Source organism: Sinocyclocheilus anshuiensis, unplaced genomic scaffold (assembly GCF_001515605.1).
Source record: "Sinocyclocheilus anshuiensis isolate Anshui unplaced genomic scaffold, SAMN03320099.WGS_v1.1 scaffold187, whole genome shotgun sequence".
Classification (NCBI taxonomy): domain Eukaryota; kingdom Metazoa; phylum Chordata; class Actinopteri; order Cypriniformes; family Cyprinidae; genus Sinocyclocheilus; species Sinocyclocheilus anshuiensis.
The window spans coordinates 343,575-363,652 of NW_015552537.1; the positions used below are offsets into that span (position 1 = coordinate 343,575).

General features: G+C 40.3%; 1 long non-coding RNA gene across 1 annotated transcript in view; it reads right to left on the reverse strand.

Annotated features, from left to right (window-relative positions):
- Positions 1 to 1,438: 1,438 nt before the first annotated feature.
- Positions 1,439 to 20,078, reverse strand: part of LOC107663804 (uncharacterized) — a 60,160-nt gene continuing 41,520 nt past the window's right edge. The window contains exons 3-4 of the long non-coding RNA XR_001631387.1: positions 6,897 to 6,943; positions 1,439 to 2,996 (exon numbers count right to left, since the gene is read on the reverse strand). This is a non-coding gene — a long non-coding RNA (uncharacterized LOC107663804). The remainder of the gene's footprint in view (positions 2,997 to 6,896; positions 6,944 to 20,078) is intronic.

Sequence of the window (20,078 nt, forward strand, 5' to 3'; positions counted from 1 at the left end):
AACCCCAGATAAAATATGTTCACGTTGCTATGCTTACATATTTACAGTACATTTATTCATTTGGCAGATGATTTTATCAGAATGTTTAATAGTTTTATTGTAAAAGGGGAAAGCACAAACTTAATTTATCATAAAGGAACCAACATTAGCAGTACCGCAAACCAGAAAAAGTACACAACTAGAGAAGTTAAATTACAGAACAGAAGTGTATGTGTGTTTGTGTGTGTGTCTATATATATATATATATATATATATATATATATATATTGTATACAGTATATATATAGATATAGATATATGAAATTATATGTCTGTGTGTACGGTCTTCTGATCAGGTTTTGCTGGTTAAGAAGAACTTGAACCAGCATCCAACCAGCAATATTTATTTGAAGTAATTGCCACTGCATCTCTAGATACAAATGGAGTGTTGAAATATTGAAAGATAATCTTCCAAGTATCTGTGTCTCTATGCTTCTATCAGAAAGTGTTCAAAACTAGCACTTGATCCATATACTCTGACATCGGATGCATCTCGCTGTAATGCACATAGAGGCAGCGGCGTGTGAGTCATCAGCGTTTAGGGTTGTGAGCACTTCCAGTATATTACGTAATTCAGTCTGGTCCTCTGGGAGACCCTGCAGGACACGAGGCCAAATCCGACCCGGCACCCAGCGGAGTCGTGCGGCGTGGAGTGATGAGCCCAAATGCACACATTCTGCACGGATGCATGCGCCGCCGCAGCTTTCTGTGAATTGCATCAGCCAGGCAGTGTGGGCTATATTTACTGCTTAGGCTATTTGAAAGCTGGTGTTTTTTCTAACGAACATGCAGGAAGCTTTTAGGCAAGATATGTATGAGAAACGAGGCCGTATTGATCCTCGGAGGCTCGGTTTTGACATTTAGCAAAGTTCATTGGTGTCAAGACCAAAATGATGAATGTCTTCTATCCCAAGTCAAATAAACAGTAATTTCAAGTACACTGTCCAAACTAATGCTAAGGGATTTTCTGACTAATATAAAGATAAAGCACAAGAAGGAACACAAACCAGACTCGAACATGGCAGCTTTTCAGACTGAGCTTCTCCCTCCACCTGTTTCTGGGCCATTGGTCCTAATGACCCGAGCCTTTGAAGCGCCGTACAGGATTGACTTTCCTTTGTGACGCTGTTAATGAAAGCCAAGCACTTCAAAAGGCAAGCGTAAGTGTCACCTCGCTGAACCGCCATCGACACACAGCGCGTCTCGTCTCATTGTCTCATTGCACCAACAGTCTGGAAATATTCTTAGTGGCTGAACCCACCGCTTCCTGTTTGAAAGTGTTTGTTTTGAAAGTGTGTCACATTTCTTGAAGCTGTGAAAGGCGACTGATAAGTGTGTTCCAGTGCGAGTGTGGTGCGCTTCTAAAATAAGGACACGCTTTGTTTGTTTGCTTGTGCTTTAATCCAATGTAAATTCATGTTCCAGTTACACTCATTAGACACTTTCCAGGTTAAACATCACTTACGCTCAAAAAACAAACAAATACTATTGTATTTTGTATGTTTACACTGCAATAAATACGTTCTATTTATTAAACTCAAGTATAAATAATATTTTTTACATTAATACCCAAATAATAACTTAACACGGTAAATAAAATCCATGTATGTCTTATTTGTAAACTGATGTTCAGCTGTTCTTTTTAATAATCGGATCATCAGTCATCAAAGCTCAGTAAACACTGCAGACACTGAAATGGGTCTTTAATTTGACCAAACAGATTGCACACTTAAAAAACCCTCAAAGATTATTGTTTTCAGGTCATTTCAAGTTTGAATGTGACATGACAAAGTAATGCTAACAAGTGTGTGCGTTGTTGACTACTTTTAAATGAGTCTTCCCATTAACACCATTATTTGTTCATTCAGACTGATTCAGGCGGGATGTATTGCGTTAAGGCCAATCGTAGCACTATGGAGGCACTGCCTCCTCTCACATGACTTTACCCCATATATTCTCAGTGACGCCCCATCAAACCCAGCGCACGCTTTAGCAGGTCTGTTAAAACTCAATCAGCTCAGTGAGATGAGAGAGACATTGACTTCTGCTGTAACTGCTGGCGTCTCATCCAATGTTATTGAGTCCCTCTTTGTTTGTAACTTTGTAAGCGACCTCTGTATATTACTTTCAGCCCTTGGTATGAATATTGTGCTTTGATGTTGATGTTTATTTGGTTCTGTTCCTTATTATTATTATTATTATTAATTGGTTTCTCATCCAATTTTGGCTCATCGGTGGAAACATCCGTTGTATATTCTAACAAAACTCTTTAACTAAACTCCCCTGATGAACAGACCAGCGGTGCTCGAGATCTACCATCTTCAACCCAGGGTCTCTGTGGGACAAGCGGCTTCATCGGTCATGTTTTGCTGGTGAACAGTGTGACTGTGTGGGTAAACCAACAAAACCAACATCAAACCAATACTAAGCAGCAGCAGCCCACCTGGACCGGCATGAAGAGTCTGGTCTGTACAGGCTCTCACACACCAGTGCTCTACTTTATCAAAATATTTCAAAATGCATCCTCTGGAAGAGAGCCACACGCGGCCCACGCCGTTTCACTTCAGCAGCAGATCTCAACCGCAGCAGGCCCAGTAAACATTGTCACACTGAACGTGTCGCCCGCGTCTCGCTGCAGGTGTGCGACTGAGCACTGCAAACATCCGGCTTGAGGAGACCTTCGTGCCACACAGTCAGGCCTGCTTCTTCCTCAGGAAGAGGCTCGATTATCTGCGTCTGCGATCACATCAGCTGCTGATCTGAAGTCAGCTTCACGCTCTTTCAGATGGCTGTGGTGCGTCTGCAGAGGCTGGTCCTGGATCAGCGCTAGAATGCTTGACTCAGAGCGTGGGATGTGAGCAAACTGCCAGCAGATCACAAAAACACTTCTGCTTCTCTTGATCAGTCAACAAGAGCCGAGAAAACACCCTGAACCCCTCATGCCAGACGACTCCTCTCTGAAAACACAAACATTCACATTCAAATGCTAAAAAGATTATAGATTGCTGATACACAGCCAATATATGATATCACATAGTAAATAGCACATGCATAACAATATCTGCAAGCTATTTAACATAATATTTGATTAAGAAGTTAGACATAATTAATTTGAAAATGAATCAGTTTGAAAAAAAGTAAAAATGTGAACATGAAGAAAATAAATAAACTTTATTTTAAATACCAGCTTCTTTGTAATCCTATTATAGTAGTTTTCACAAATAAAAAAAAATGGTTAAAAACAGAAATAACTCCGTAATCTGGTAAATCTGTGCTCACTGGGAATAGAGACCAGGTAATTCTAATTTCACATACAGGACACCATAGAGCTGCATGACTGATTGCTAAACAAACACCCTTTGAGAAATGTATTCCTAAATGACAACAAGTATGATCACAGCGAACATTCAAATCTGTGTTCATGCTGTTGCTGACCAAGAAAGAGCAGTTCTCTAGATATGAAACAAGCTCACAAACAATCATTCGACCACACAGTATCATTATTTCTGTGTTACAAACATTCAAATAATCACAGAAGTACTGGGATAAAATGTTTTAGTTCGGCTGTAAACACTGATGTCTACAGTAGTGATCAAAATAGCACTCTAATAACACTAGCATTCTTTATTCTATTTCTATTCTATCTACTTGTTTTCTGTTTATTTATTGTTTAAATACATAAATAATCTTGCTACGTGTACTGCGTTAGACTAACCAAGACTTGTCACAGTAAGTCGCTTTGGATAAAAGCGTCTGTGAAATGATTAAATGTAAACGTAATGTAAATGTAAAATGGAGTAATGCAACTTTTACCCTTCAAATAAAGACTGTATTAATTATATTGTTATGCCAGTAGGTGGCAACAAGTGACTGATAGAAAATGTATTTGTCATTGAATCACTCTTTCAAGAGATTCTTTCAAAAACACAGATTCATCCAGCAATGAAGCAGGTGAAGTCTTTATGAATGAGTCATTGATTCAGTCATTCAAACCGATTTTTTAAATAATTCATTCAAATTATATATATATATATTCTTTTGACCTCAGAGCTTGTTTTTTTTTCTGTGATATTCATTTTCAACTTTTAGACCTTTTATTGAGAGGTGTGTGCCTTTCCAAATCATGCCCATTCATCTGAATTTGCCACAGGTCAACTCCACTCGAAGTGGAAGTAAACATTTATTTATTTAGTTACTTATTTACTGAGACAGAAATTAACATTTTGTCAGAACCTCTAGAAAATTGCATGCAATTTTGTTCAGTTCTATTCAGAATCATGGGGAAGTCGTGATCTCTATTAAAAAAAAAATAAACTATGAGAGTCAATGGGGACAGAAACTGTTTGGTTACCCACACTCTTCAAAATATTGTGTGTTCAACAGAAGATAGAAACTCATAGAGGTTTAGAAAAACATGAGTGTGAGTAAATGATGACAGAATTTTCATTTTTGGAACTTTTTGAACTATTACTTTTAATGGCAAAAAAAGAAAAGAGTTTGATAAGTAAAAAAGCCAAATGACCTGAGACAAATGCAGGGAGTATGCTGATGCTTACAGCAGGTCAAAGGTCAAGGGTTCCTTTACACAATCCATTCATGATGTGCTGAAAAATGTTTGTGTCCATGAACAACAGTGAGTCAGTATCCGCTGAATATCATGAAGTTCTGTACGCTAATTCATCAGACACCGTAAACCGGATTACAATGAGCTTCAACACAGAAAGAATAAATCACACACATGTGACTGTTTTACAAGCCCAACAAACAACAGCTCATTGAGACGCTCTATCATCTCCGGCGTCTCATTGTGTTGATGAACACACACAGATGGACAAACACACCCTGATCTGTTCATAAATGAGAGCAGCGCCGCTCACTGATGCAGGAGGAGCGTCTCATGCTGTTCCACTTCCTGTCCTGGCACGACTCGGATGTGGGCCATGAGCTCACACACACACACACACACACACACACGCTCTCACACTCACACACACACACACACAACATCGAAAGACAGGCGGAGAGAAACGGCTTTGTTCATGCTCATGTAATCAATGAACAGACCATCAGCTGCATTCAGACTCACACACAGTGACTAGACTGATGTTTCAGCACAGCTGGAACGGGAAACAGATTCTGTTCAGTCTCTGATGATAATGCCATGCTATTTACATGGTAGATCTGTTTTGTGTTTGGTGATTTGTGTACATGATCATGTGGTGCGAGGTGACAGAAGTAGATCAGTCGCTGGCGGTGTTCTCACACACACACACACACACACACACACACACACACACGGTGTCTGTCTCCCTCCGGCAGACTCCTGTTGACAAGCACTTCCCAAGCATAAGTAAAACAGCCGGATAATGAGAACAGGCTGAACAAACACACACACTCACATGAGGGGAAGTCCAGCTCATAAACTGCTGTTAGTCAGCCGGCTCCTGCACACAGACCTCGCTCGACTCTTATAAGATGATCAAGAATCTCATTATTCTGCGGCCAATCTGCAGCAGCGAGGTCTGACAGAGATGTGAACGTGGAGCCGAACGTTGCTCACGATGTGACAGTTCGTCCTCATGATGTCATATTATGACATCACTCTTCAAGATTCAGGTTTCATATAGAACAAGCTGGACAGCGAGGTATAACAGCTTCTGATGCGACGGTCAGCAGTGCATCAGGTTCCTCTACTGTTATCTACAGACAGCAGTGAATTTGCCTCATGTTTTGAGAATGAGAGCTGACAGTCAGGAATGAGACTGACTATGATCTCAATCATCTCTGAGGAACAATCATCGGGTTCAGTCTGACTCTGGACAGTCGGACTTGTAACCCGAAGGTCACAGGTTCGAGTCTCAGGTCCGGCAGGGATTGTAGGTGGGGGGAGTGAATGACCAGCACTCTCTTCCACCCTCAATACCACGACTGTCCGAGTATCGGACAACATATGTGGCTACACATCAAATCACTCACTCACTAAACTTAATAAAGTTCAAATATATTTTCCATTCTTCATGTAGCAAGTATACTAATATCAATGTACTAGTAGTGTACTTGTATGTACTTTTTCAGTACTTTACTATTTCAAAACTTCATGGTACTAAACTGATCCACTTTTTAGTATACACATATAAATGCTTTTAAGTGTACATGACTATTTTACATCTAAATTTTAGCTAAAATTAAGTTACTTTTTTTTATATTTGTGCAATAAAATTTACTTTAAGATTCACTTTTCATTCATGAAGATGTGCCAGAAATGTGTCTCCTGGTGGAAAACAAAGACTTTTAAGATGAAAATGACATGAAATTACCATTATAACCAGTAGGTGGCAGCAGAGGATCACTCGTTAACTGCCATTTCCACTCCCTAGTTTTTTTTTTCACATCTTGCTTTTGGATTTATTATGAAATGACTATTATAACAAATTTTAGTACTTTTACTGTACTTAAGTGTGAAGTATAGTAAGTGCAGGAAGTCCTGTCTGACTCATTCATTGATAAGAACTGACTCAAACTCTGATTCGTTTTTTAATCAGGCATCACTACTTTTGATTCTAAATATTACTGGAAACTGCTGAAAAGACCGGAAATATTGCTGAGATACTGTCAGGGAAATGTAATATTGTACGTATGACACAAGGCAGGGCCACGCTATGAAAACACAATATATGTGTCATGTTAAAACTAGAACTAGACCTAACCCACACCTCCAGCCCACATAAGAGAGACCAGAGATCTGAAGAGACGAGACTATAATCAGGAGTGGAGATGTGAACGCAAACTCTGACCTCACAAAAAACATTAGTCAAGCTGAACAATCATGTGAAGAGGAAGAAAACAAGGACACTTACTGAGCAAATCATCCTGTTCCTCTGGTCACCGCTGCAGCAGATACGATCTGAAAGAAGAAATATTGAGACACATTAGAAATGTCATAAAGTCTGAGAAATGACACAACACTACCAACTGCTAAACTACAGAGGAAAAATGCAAATGAGGCAACTAGCAGCTTTAGGAGCAAGTGCTTTTACTCTGTTCAGTGTTTGTCATTCATCCGTCTGCTGTGAGATGTCTGCAAAATATTACAGTCCAACAGAAAGCAAAACATCTGAAACAGCGAAACTGAAATATAGAACTTTAGAAGCAGCTCGTGCCTCTTCAGAAGACTTGGAATAAACCACTGCATTCATATGGATTACATTAACAATGCCTTTCTGAAGTTTTGGATGCATGAAATGGATGGACAAAAATGCTGAGAGAATATTAAAAATATCTTCATTTTGAATGTGAATAAAAGTCACACAAGTTTGGAGCAACATGAGGGAGAGTAAATGATGACGGAACGATTGTTTTAAGATCCTGATTGGTCGAATGCCTTGTGTTTCCTCCAGATGAATCAGAGGAAGACAGCAAGTACATTAGCCAGACAACAAGTACACTAGCCAGACAGCAAGTACACTAGCCAGACAGCAAGTACACTAGCAAGACAACAAGTACATTAGCCAGACAACAAGTACACTAGCCAGACAGCAAGTACACTAGCAAGACAAGTACACTAGCCAGACAGCAAGTACACTAGCCAGACAGCAAGTACACTAGCCAGACAACAAGTACACTAGCCAGACAGCAAGTACACTAGCAAGAACGCAAGTCCACTAGCAAGACAGCAAGTACACTAGCCAGACAACAAGTACTCTAGCCAGGGCAATTCAAAGCAGCGTTTTGGGAAGCCCATGTTCAGATTCCCATGAGCCTCTGCTGGTGGGAAACGATGCAATAAACCGAATCCCAGCAGAACACGCCAACCTCAGAGAGACTCACATCTGTCTCAAAGCCTCGGCAATGCTGGGTTAGCATTAGCCTGGAGCCCGCTAAGAGTGCTAATGAAACAAAGATCTGCTTTTAGCCTGTACTGTGGCTGCTGTGTTTCTGAATTGGAGGGTGTGTTTCGCTCTAACTCTCAACAGCAGTGGAACCAGCTCAGATTAGCGGTGAGAAAGTTCTGCCGCAGAAAAAAACTGAAACCAGCTGTAGGGTAATTAAGCTAAATGGAAGATTGCAAATGACTGCAAAACAATATTTCAGCTTGTGCGCTGAAAACTCCCTCTTCAGCAACAGCAGTAAACAAGGGGCCATCAGAGGGTTTGGACTTCTTCAAGTGATGTTAACGGCCTGAAAAACTGACTGAACGTCCGTTACGTGCAGTTTCTCCTGCTGAAATGAGAGAGTGCGGCATTCATTAGCATTACTGAACAAACCTTATAGCTTTATGCTGATTAATCACAGGAATAAAACAGTACTTTACAGTGTAAATGTCACCAGTGTATAAGGTTCATTTCAGACGGCCATTATTTGGACTTTGGACAATGCACTAGTCTAGTAGGACCCTATGAAATTATATTTTTATATATTATATACTTTATATTATACAGTACTTGTAAAAAGTTTGGAAACATTATGATTTTAAAATGTTTTTAATGAAGTCTTCTGCTCAGCAAGGCTGCATTTATTTGATCAAAAATACGTTAAAAACTGTGAAATATTATTATAATGTAAAACAGCTGTTTTCTATGTGAATATCTGTTAAACTGTAATGTATTTCTGTGATGCGCAGCTGTATTTTCAGCATCATTACTCCAGTCTTCAGTGTCACATGATCTTCAGAAATCATTCTAATATGCTGATTTGCTGCTCATTCTGTGTTAATGGTTAAATTTAATTGGAATAATCAAAAACCATGTCTAATTAATTTTAAAATAATGAAACTTGGACAATTTAAATCAATTTATTAAAAGTTTAACGAAAATTACATTTTTAGGGCCATATGAAATGTTTAATTTTATGCAAAAATCTATTTTATGTTATCCTTGATTACTGGACTATAGTTATATCGAATCTGAGTATTTATAATTAATTGAAATCACAAAACAATTAAACAACATTTTATTAAAAGTTTAACACAAAATACATTTTAGGGCCTTATGAAATCTGTTTTATGTTATCCCAAATGTAGTTTTATTTTTCTCAAATTCTGTATTTTGATTTTGGAATCTGTTTTATTGGTTTAATTAAATTTTAATGATCAAAAAGCATGTCTAATTAATTTAATTTTTATTATATTTTTACAATAATAGGGCCTATGATGTTTTTATTTTATTTTTTTTATTTATTTTTTCAGAAAACTGTGGTAATCAAATCAAGGCATAAAACAACAACAATTTAATTAATCTTTTAAAAAGTAATCAAACTAAAATATATATTTTTTTTTTTCACACAGAGACACATGCACGTTTTCCGCATTGTAACCATATGGCTTACACTAGTCAGCGCTCACAAACGCTCAGTGAAGATGTTAAAGCGCTGTAGTTTTCACGTTGCGTGAGCTCCAGCGGCTCGATCCTCGATCCTGGCATCAGCCGTGACTCCTGACTCGAGCTGTGACAGAAAGTCAAACACGGGGAATGTCAATATTTCCAATAGCAGAGACAAAGACATCATGACTGTTTGTTCTTGGTTTCGTTTCCCAGGCCTCCCTGCAGTCGAGCAGATATACGTCATCATCCACACACATTAATTCCCTCTCTCTCACAGACTGCAGTGACTCACTGTAACACGAGAGCAGAGTCTCACCGATTACTCTGAGAAACTAAAGGAAATGCTCGGGAGGTTATAGCGAGCGTGTTTTCAAACTCAGCATGGCTTTGACTGTAAGGTGACTGTGACATCAGAGCGATGGAATGCTTCACATGTGAATCCGCTCTCACATCCATCGCTCTGACTGTTAGAGACACAGAGCATCAGTCGTCTTTAATGATGAACATTCATACAACAGTAATAATGAACACCCCCGACCGAAGGAGGAAAGGGTCACAGACTCTCACAGCGATGCATTAGCAGGATATCGGAGCCACGCTGGAGTGCAGGAAGTTCATCACAGCACATCCTGTCATGAGCAGCGAGTCAGTGTCTTGCAAAGCTCAAACACGATGCAGGAGTGCTTCTAGCCTTTACTGGAGCACAGGCCGCTGTCATCAAAAACACTGTCTCCATATTTTGATGTTCATTTTTTGATACAGTTTCAAATACAAATGGAAATGAATGTTCTTTACCTGCAGCAAAGAGTTGTTCACAAGCTGAATGCATATTAAAGAGCTGCTTTCAATAGAAGACATAGGCAAGTTTTGATTTATACAATGGATTGCAGGTATGCTCTGCAGTGAATGGGTGCCGTCAGAATGAGAGTCCAAACAGCTGATAAAAACATCACAATAATTCACAAGTAATCCACAGCACTCCAGTCCATCAGTTAACATCTGGAGAAGACAAAAGCTGAAGCAAATCCATCATTAAGATGCTTTTAACTTAAATACGAGTCTATAATCCATAATAACTCTTCCTCCAGTGAGTCAGTGTTCTGGTGTGAATCAGGAGAGAAATCTGCACAGATCAAGCAGCGTTTAAACAGCTCTAAACACATGTGTGGCTGGATTTTGATGTGAGAGACAACAGGAGATGTGCTTTTTCACTGGAGGAAGAGTTATTTATCAGCTGTTTGGACTCTCATTCTGACGGCACCCATTCACTGCAGAGCATCCATTGCTGAGACACTGATGCAATGCTACATTTCTACAAACCTGATGAAGAAACAAACTCATCCTGATCTTGGGTGAGCACATTTTCATTTTTGGGTCAACTATTCCTTTTAGTACAATGGTAAGAAAATAAAGCTTAAAATATTCTTAAGAAATGTTTTTGGGGATACAAAATATTCGTAATTTTTTTCTTAAGTAACAAAATAATCATTTTATTTCTAAGAACATTTAATGAATCTAGCCATAATTAAGAAGGCGGCAATGACACAGTAACGTTTAAGCGGGTTTGACACTGATTTAGAGCGTTCATCTTTACTGGGCGGCAGACAGAACCGCTGCAGTCACACTGGCTCGGCTGCAGACACACACACGCTGACAGATCCAACGTCCCAGATGTTTGCAAGTTGTCTGTTCAATCAGTACAGAAATAAAAGAGAACATTGGAGTGTGGGACAGGACAGACAGAAAAGCTGGTGAAAACTCATAATGGATCAACAAGAAGTCAAGCTCATGGTTTGTATCTCTCTACCTCTTCCTTCCTCACTGGCGGTTACAGTGGCCTGGTTTCCACCTCTGACCACAGACCGGCCCGGGTTCCTGTTTACTTCTCCTGACATGAAAGACTGTAGCTAGCAGCCCAGACACACACACACACACACACACACACACACACACACAGAGTTCACACTCCAACTGCCTGCAAGCTGAAGCCTTTGCTAAACAACGGTGTCGTTTGATTCAGGGGCCCGTTCTTCATACGTCACTTATTACATCCGAGATGATATGATCGCGCTAATCAGGAGCTGGCTAATTCGGTTCTTCGAACGCAGCTGTTGTTGATGATTGTGGCTGGATTGAGTTATCTGAGATAATTGCGTGTTCATGGGTTGGTTTAAAAGGGGCTATGTATCGATACTCGAAACCACGATCAGCAATGATTGGCTGCGGCAAGACAGCAACGTAATGACATCATATAATTAAAAAAGACACCTGACGAAAAACTTGACAAATATTTGGACTTTTATAAGGAAACAGTCCTAACCCTAACAGTCACAAAAAGTGCACGACGAAGGAAAATGTTCAGACTCAGGGTTTAAATGTAGAATTCCCAGGAGAACTAGTAAAACACAACCAAACGTAAGTGCAAACCAAGACAGACAGAGACCAGAAGTAACTAAGGGTACATAAACACTGGGACTAATGAGATAAATAATGAACACGGGTGGAAACGAATGAACTAATCAACACAGGGAAACTAGGTCACAGAGAGCAGAACTAAAACCAATGAAAACACAGAACAGACTAGACATGTTACTATATATATATATATATATATATTCTGAAAGCATACCAAGAGCAACAGTGACATTCCCAAGCTCTTATGGTGCAATTTTCTGACTGCAACTCTCGGATTGGTGGAATTGTTCTGAACAGCATCATGGGTAATGTACTTTATCCTCACAAATTTAGCTGTTAAACATTAATATTTAAAAATAAGTTGAAATAATGCTGCCTGGAACAGAAGCATATTTTATCTTTTGACATCCTTATAGCTCACAGTAAGTCTGTCTTTAAAGGTTTATAAGTGAACGTTAATTATAAATTTCTCTATGGAGAAAGTTTTTATTTCCGGAACCCGACTGTTACACTTAGCAGTGTTTTCTAAGGCAAGAATATTATTGCTCCCGTTTATCCTAGCAACTGCATAGCAACACACTAAAACCCCTCAGAACGCCTCAGTAACAGCCTGTCTTTATGGAGGAGAGTTTTGCATGTCCAAAAACATTTCATTCAGCTCCACTTTTAACTCACACATTCAAATTCAGTGTGCAGTGTTAAAACACTGATCAGTGCTGTGGTGTCACAGGACAGCTGTGTGTCTGAGTGATGTGATGCTGAAGGAATGTGACCTCTGGGCCAGATCTGCCCGTATAAAGGGCTGACGAGTGGACCGGAGAAGAAAGCCCCGTGTTTGGGGCCCCTGCGGTCCGTCCCCCGCTCTTCACCATCACTGTGCTGGTCTAGTCTGCTGGTTAACACCTCCTCCAGCCGCACAGACTCCCTCTTTCTCTCCTCGGCCCCTGCAGCTGCAGCTTCTTTTATGTGATCACCGCGGAGACACACTGACACTGCATGAGTCCCTATTGTCCCGCAGCCGAGAGGAACGCTACTGTGCTTAGACAAGTGCTGCTAGAGTGAGTGTGGATGAAAACAGACAGCAGAGACCACACTGGAGCACTGATGACAGACGAGCAGGTGCACACACACACACACACACACTCTCTCACACACACACTGACACACACACACACAAACTCTCTCACACACACACTGACACACACACACAAACACACGCACACACTCTCACACACACACACACACACACACACACACACACACACACACACACACTCTCTCACACACACACACACTCACACACACACACACACACACACACACACACACAGTGTGTGAGTTAAACAGGCAGATAAACCGGCAGAGTAACTGAAGGTATCAGCGGTTTTCATCAGCACTGAAGTAACTGATGTGATTTCCACTATTTTAAATGTACATTGTTGAAATACTGTATGTAGACCATCAAATGTTCTTCTCTTTTCATACATTAAATCCTAACAGGAAGCACAGACTCTATCAGTTAAAGCTCTCACTTCAGACTAAAATACTGCTGTTTGTTTCTCAGTTCAGGCCTCTTGAACAGTCACTACTCAGACGTTTGATTATCAGCATTAAAGATGAGGACAGGCATTTCCCCTCATTTAAATAGCTGTGCACATAATGAATAGTGCGTTTGATGAATCATGCACTTACATGTTTAATGAAGCATTTCACGTCAAGAACACTTTAAATCCCTCACATGAGATCCAGTCGTATCAGTAGCTCAATAAAAGCTGCTTATTTCACGGTGAAGAAGCAGCTCACCTCACAATAACCAACATGACCAGTTCAGTATTACTCACTCAATAACATACAACTCACAGAATAAATCAATCTACACTGTGAATCTTGATGGTATACCTGAAAGCTTGTGTGATTCAGCACCCACACCACTTGGTGGTCTCATGCTTGATGTGAACAGGCCTAACATGTGAGTCAGCTATGAAGCAGCTCAGCTGTTTCTCATAATGACAAATATGATGAATTCTGCCAATACAGCACAGCTCCAGACACCAAACAGCCCTCGACTGCATTTCCCAGAGTTCAGCGTGGTTTCATCTGTCACACTGGTGCCTCAACTCCTCAGATTGCGCTGTAATGTGGTCTTTGTGCTCTCATTAGCACACAGTGGCTGCAGTGTTCACAGCGGTCTGAGGAAGAGGAGGAGAGGGATCTGTGAAGGGCGTATTTCTGAAAGACAGGTTTTGTCTGCCATACGCAGCGCTGCTGAAACCGGACACTCACGCCCGGCAGAGAGATTACAGCCCGCACGAGAAACCCCGTCATTGCACGAAATGTCACACAGTACAGACTGAACCGTTAAATATGGAGACGGAAACACACCGAACACAGCAGCAGACCACGTCCACTCTCACCCGAGAGAGAAGCGCTGATTATGAATATACGTCAAACTCACATGAGAATGTCTGAGCAGATTCAGTCATGTTTCAGTGTGCAGACTGAACTGCCCATTTAATGCATAACACTGGAGGCATGATTTGGAATAGAATAGATTTATTTAGAATAGAATATATATATATATATATATATATTTTTTTTATTATTCCAACTGTAAATAGTTGTAAATGTGATCCATCCAATCAGAGAATTTAGAGAGCTTGTATAATTAAGTTTTTAACGTTTAATGTAATATAATTAATTCACAAATCACAAGTTTGTCATTTAAAATTGTTCATGTCAAATGTAAATAAATGATTTGTGTTTAGTGCATCAGAGCAGTGGTGTGACTTTAACATAATAAAAACACGTCCCATTCACACATTCAGCGTTTAGTGTTCTTTCTGTTCATCTATGGCCTTAACAAGCTAATGAAAACATTCACATGCTATTCAGAAAAGTGAATGTTTCGAACAAAAATCTACTGAGCTCAGCTCTGAGGATATGAAAGAGGTGCAGTGAATCCAGTGACATGTTAAAGCTGTAAATTGGGACGTCTTCCATGAGCGTCTAATTGCACGCCTGCTGTTGTCGAGGAACAGGAAGGTGACAGCAGGTGAAAGCCAGGCGTGTTTTTAGGGGTCTGGAATTTAAATGTGCCCTACTCACACACATACTCACACTCACGCTCACGCGCACACTCACACTCACACTCACACTCACACTCACACACACACACTCACACACACACACAGTGAGCGTGGCAATCAGGCGTCTCTCTACATGAGCGCGTAGTCCCTGTCTGTCCCTGTCAATCGCTGTCAGAGTGTCAGGTAGTTATTGTGCCAGGAGCGCTACGCCTGATTATTTATTTTAAAAACTCATCCGTTCCTCAACCCATCAAGGTCATTGTTTCACCAAACCAGTTCAAGCGCTCAGGTGCGTGGATGAGAGGCGTGTTAATAGAGCTCTGAGTGAAGACGTCTCCACTGCCTCATCACACGCCGTCTTGTTTGTAACACTAATACAAAGTATTTGAACTACAATCAGTCTCTCCTGACTATCTCCAGCTTCTTCAGCTCGCTGGCGACTATAAAAAGCAAAGTATTTCCACTCCGTCTCAAGGAAACATTCACCATTCGTGCCAGCTCTTTCTTCAGAATAACTGAAAGCGGAAAGTGCATATGGAATAGTGCAATAATAATAAACATTTATATTGCTCATTTATATGGAAAAATCTATACGCTGCTTCCTACGATCACATGGCAATAGAACTATATAACGTGGACACGCTCTGCTCTCGCTGGAAATGGAAGTGTGTTTTCATCAGTTGGCCATAACATTAAAAGCGAGTAATAGTGGAGATTGTTGCAAACAGAAAAACCTTTTGTATTTATGTCTATGCAGCTAAAACAATGCATGCACTTTTGATTCAAGCTGGTGACTCTGCAGATGGATGCAGAGACGTGGCTTCTACCAAGAAGCACTGAAATCATGTCAGTCCCTAATTCAACTCAAAATCTATCTTCGACTCCTTTAGATCAATCCGGCTCAATCCAATCCTCCACTCAATAACGCTTCAGTCACGGCATGTTCTGGGAATCTCCGTACCTCACATCTCTGTCAAATGAAGAAGTCAATCAATCCAACAAAGGCTTTTTCACCAGTTCGTGAACCAAGCATCAAAAGCATCTGCAGCAGATCCCACTGAACACTAAAACTGGATTCACACGTTCATTCTACACCCTTAAAAATAAAGGTATTCTATGCAGTGATTTCTTAGAAGAACCATTTCTGGTTCCCAAAATAACTTTTCAGTGAACAGTTCTTAAAAGAACCATGTTTTTCTTAGTGTGAAGAATCTATAAAGAACCTTTAGTGCAATGGAAAGGTTCAATGGATGTTAAAGGTTCTTCATGGAACCATCAATGCCAATAACCTTTATTTATGATTTATTTAAGCATGTATTGACATTAGTGGATTCATTTCTGTCAGTAAATAAGTCAGCTCTGCAGTGCAATAAGATTGGAGGGGCTGCAGGACTGCAGAGGAAGGCAGAAGCCCACCGCAGCGCTGAGAGGGGAACCACTCCCCGTCTCCAAATAAAAATTAATCCCCCAAAAAACAGGCTCATCAGTATTCTGCTCACACAGCCTCCAAACGTACAGGAGGAGAGCCCTGACTGACTGTACCAGTGCTCCCAAACCCCAAAATCAGCCTGCTCTTTCTTCCTCTAACTTCATTGCTCACTATTTGTGTTTAGAAATTACTTCTTCTTTTAGACGGCTTTAAAGAAGAGCCGATCCTCAGGAATAAATTATGTGGACATTATCATAACACAAAAAAAAAGATCCAATCCAGGATAAATTGCTTCATGCTTTCAGGCAGGCACCTCAAATTGCCCATCTGACTTGTTTTTTCCCTTCTCTCTATGGACGTGAATATATTACTTCTGTCTTACACCTACATTTAAATAGGGGGAAGTGAAGCAACATGGCTGTGCGCTGCTGATACTGTACATGTCAAGCAAACACGCTTCGTACACATGAGAATTACTGCCTTTCTTTATGTACATAGCACTGGATTGTGGCGCTTGAACACTTGAGGGAGCTGGGGGAGGTTAATTGTGATTGGATGACAGTTGCTTTCTTTCCTTCTTTCATGAATATGCAGGGACAATTTGATTTTGAAATTAGTTATATACAAATCAAAATAACAATTTCTGCATCACTGCTGAAACCAAAGCTTAATTCTCCTCGCGTCTGATTGGTCACATCACCCACAAAAGACTTTGTCCACAGTCCCGGGCAAATGAAAAGCTGAACATCATTAATCGAGCCACAGTTTCAATAGGTCGCTCTCCATTTTCTAATGCTTTACTTCAGGAAACAGGACTGAGACGTTTGGCGTAGGACAGTCTGACAGGAAAATGTGTCACAAACACAAAAGAACAGACAGTGTGTCAAAACGTGCATATACTTCTAATGCATGCAATTCAAGACATAAAATTACTTTTAGAGGCGTTTGATCAAGAAAGCATCACTTAATACTGTTCATACTTAGTGTGTGTCGTCCTGCAGTGTGTTTGTGCGCCACACATGAATGATCTGCCAGTTTCACCCACTGGACCATAAAAACAAGTACATCCCACAGATGCACATTAACCAATATTTGACTAATATTTAAATCTGTCAATTGCTTTAAACACTCAGTTGTGTGTTTGAGTCAATGCAGCACTGATATATGCGCTAGACAACACTATACTGTAAATACAATACAGCTAGACTAAAATCCAAAGGTTCACTCATCTCAATTTTTTTTTTTTGTATTATTATTATTATTATTATTATTATTATATTGGTCAGCACTAAAACTCGCTCTATGGTAAAGCACTAAGGCATTATAGACCAAACAGTATGACTCTGTAAAGCCACTTTGAAATTATGCATATTCTGAAAAGTCCTTTACAAATACATTTGACTCTGACATCGAATGACGACCAGGATCGGAAACACCATAGAAACTACAAAGCCATTCAGATCAGCTGCTTTAACTGCAGCCGCCGACTCTGATGAGATCAGACGCAGACACTCCCTGTTCTGGAAGAGAGATGGAGGGAGTTTCGGCTCGATGGGTGGAGAACACAACCACAGCCTCTCCTACTGCCTGCTTTATTTATTGTGCGCCTTTTCAGATCTACACTGGTTTGGATTGGAAGTAAAACCACAGATGCAACAGAGATAAACAACAAGTGACATAACTGAGTCCAAGAGCACCAGCCTGCTCTCTTATTCAAATACCAGATTCTTTCTCTCTGTGTGATGAATTATTTACATCGCTCATGTGTGACACATCATCTACACAACCGTCTCTTACATCACCCTTAACTCCTTTACCATCATATTTCAGCAATCCCACAATTCCCGGCTGTCAAAGTGCTGATGTAGGAGTAAGTGCGTGTCCGCATGCATACGGCTAATGATTCCTCCTCAGGAGAAAGAGCGATGAGCGCCGCAGATCAAACGCTAAGAAAGAGGGAGAGAAATGTAAACAGAAATGTGCTGTTAGTGCCACTTTGGCATCATTGTGTCCCGTTCGAATGCTTAGCCAAGAATAACAATCCATAATTCATGAGCTGCCGTCTAGTGCACAGACACAAGTCAACGAAGCATTTATTATTCATCGGCACACACCTCACGTGATGAGCACTCCGACAAATGGCTTTCAGGCAAAAACCTGCTTTTTCTGTAAATTGTTTATTTTAGTTTTAGTTTTGTTATTGCTTTTTTAATTCCCTGTTGTTTTTTGTAATTTTTAATAAATGAAAAGGGAATTAAATTATCAACTGGCAGCAATTAGCTGCGATTACCTAGCATTAGAATAAATATAGAGCAGATGATCATTAGAAAAATGGCCTTTAAAAATTTCATTTCAAATTCACCCACTAAAGACCTATTAAATCAGACTTGCATATTAACATCCACGATTCGCAGCGTATGTCATGAAATGCACGAAACACTGTTTTGTGTGAGCGGCAGAGGTCAGAGGTCACAGGAACATCTCTGCAGCTGTTTATGAAACTGCACAATCACTCGGCCAGACCTCTGCCATGTTAACGTGCTGTGAGAACGGCCTGATTTGATCAGTTTTGTTGTGCGGAGCATCCTGGGGCACATGTTTCCGCAGCTTTAATCACATTTGAACCCAAACGACATCAGATGTAGCTGTTTATTTCTCCAGCGCTCCTGATGATATGCGTGTGTCGGTGACCTACTTTTGCTCGAGCTGATTCAGCAAGAGGCGGCGGTGCAGGATTCTATTGTGCTTCAGTGTCTGTGTGTGCATGTGTGTTTAGATGCATATACTGGTTGAGAGTGTGTTAGTAATATCAGGACGCTGATAAAAACAGTTCAGGACACTGTAAACCAACAGTTAACAGGAAACAGTGTTCAGAGCCCTTTGTAACAAGTGGAGCAGGCCATTTTATTTCAGCTCAATGTTGATTACAAAAACGGGGTTTTTTGGGTTAGGGTTAGGGTGTTTTTCTTTGTAAAGTCACTGATTGAATTGTTCACAGTAAGACCAGGAACATGCATTAGAACAGTAAATGGAGTTTGATGTCAAGCTCTGAACATCTGCAAATGCGTTGCTGACTGGGTTTTTAGTGCTGAGGTGAAGAAACACATGAGAAAGCCGGTTCCCAGAGGAGCGGTTGCATTTCCTCAGATGAAGTGCAGCCTGTAACGTGGTCACTCAGGGACGCTGCGGTCTGCACACGCTCAGTCAATGTGTCTGCTAATGCCGGGTGAGGTGTCCCTATATGACACCCTATGTAGATGTAACTGATTATGTTGCGTTATGTCAATGGTTCCCAAACTTTTTGCAGCGTGCACCCCTTTCTAGTGTTTGACACATGTCAAGCACCCCCACCACCGTACTCCGGTTAAACACCACATTTTTAACTGCAATACATGTATTCACTGTATACAGGGCTTGACATTAACTCTTTTGCTCACCAGCCACTGTGGCTAGTGGTTTTCCAAAATTACTAGCCACTCAGCATTTTCACAGGCCACAATTTTGTTGCTGGAAAATTACATTTTATATGACTAAAGTTACTGCATATTAAAATGTATTTTAATTGATTTCCAGGTCTTTTTCTTTTGCCTATAAAAATGGCATTTCCCCCTAACCTTATTAAATGCATGTCATCTTTCATATCAAATTCTTACATTTTATTAATAATTTCACTTAATATAATAAGACTCTATAGGGCTGTTACCAATCAAATGAAATCAGTATTAACAAAACCCATTTTTCCACTGCTGGAGAAACAGAAGCAGCTGAAGTGGCATTTAGATGCATTTA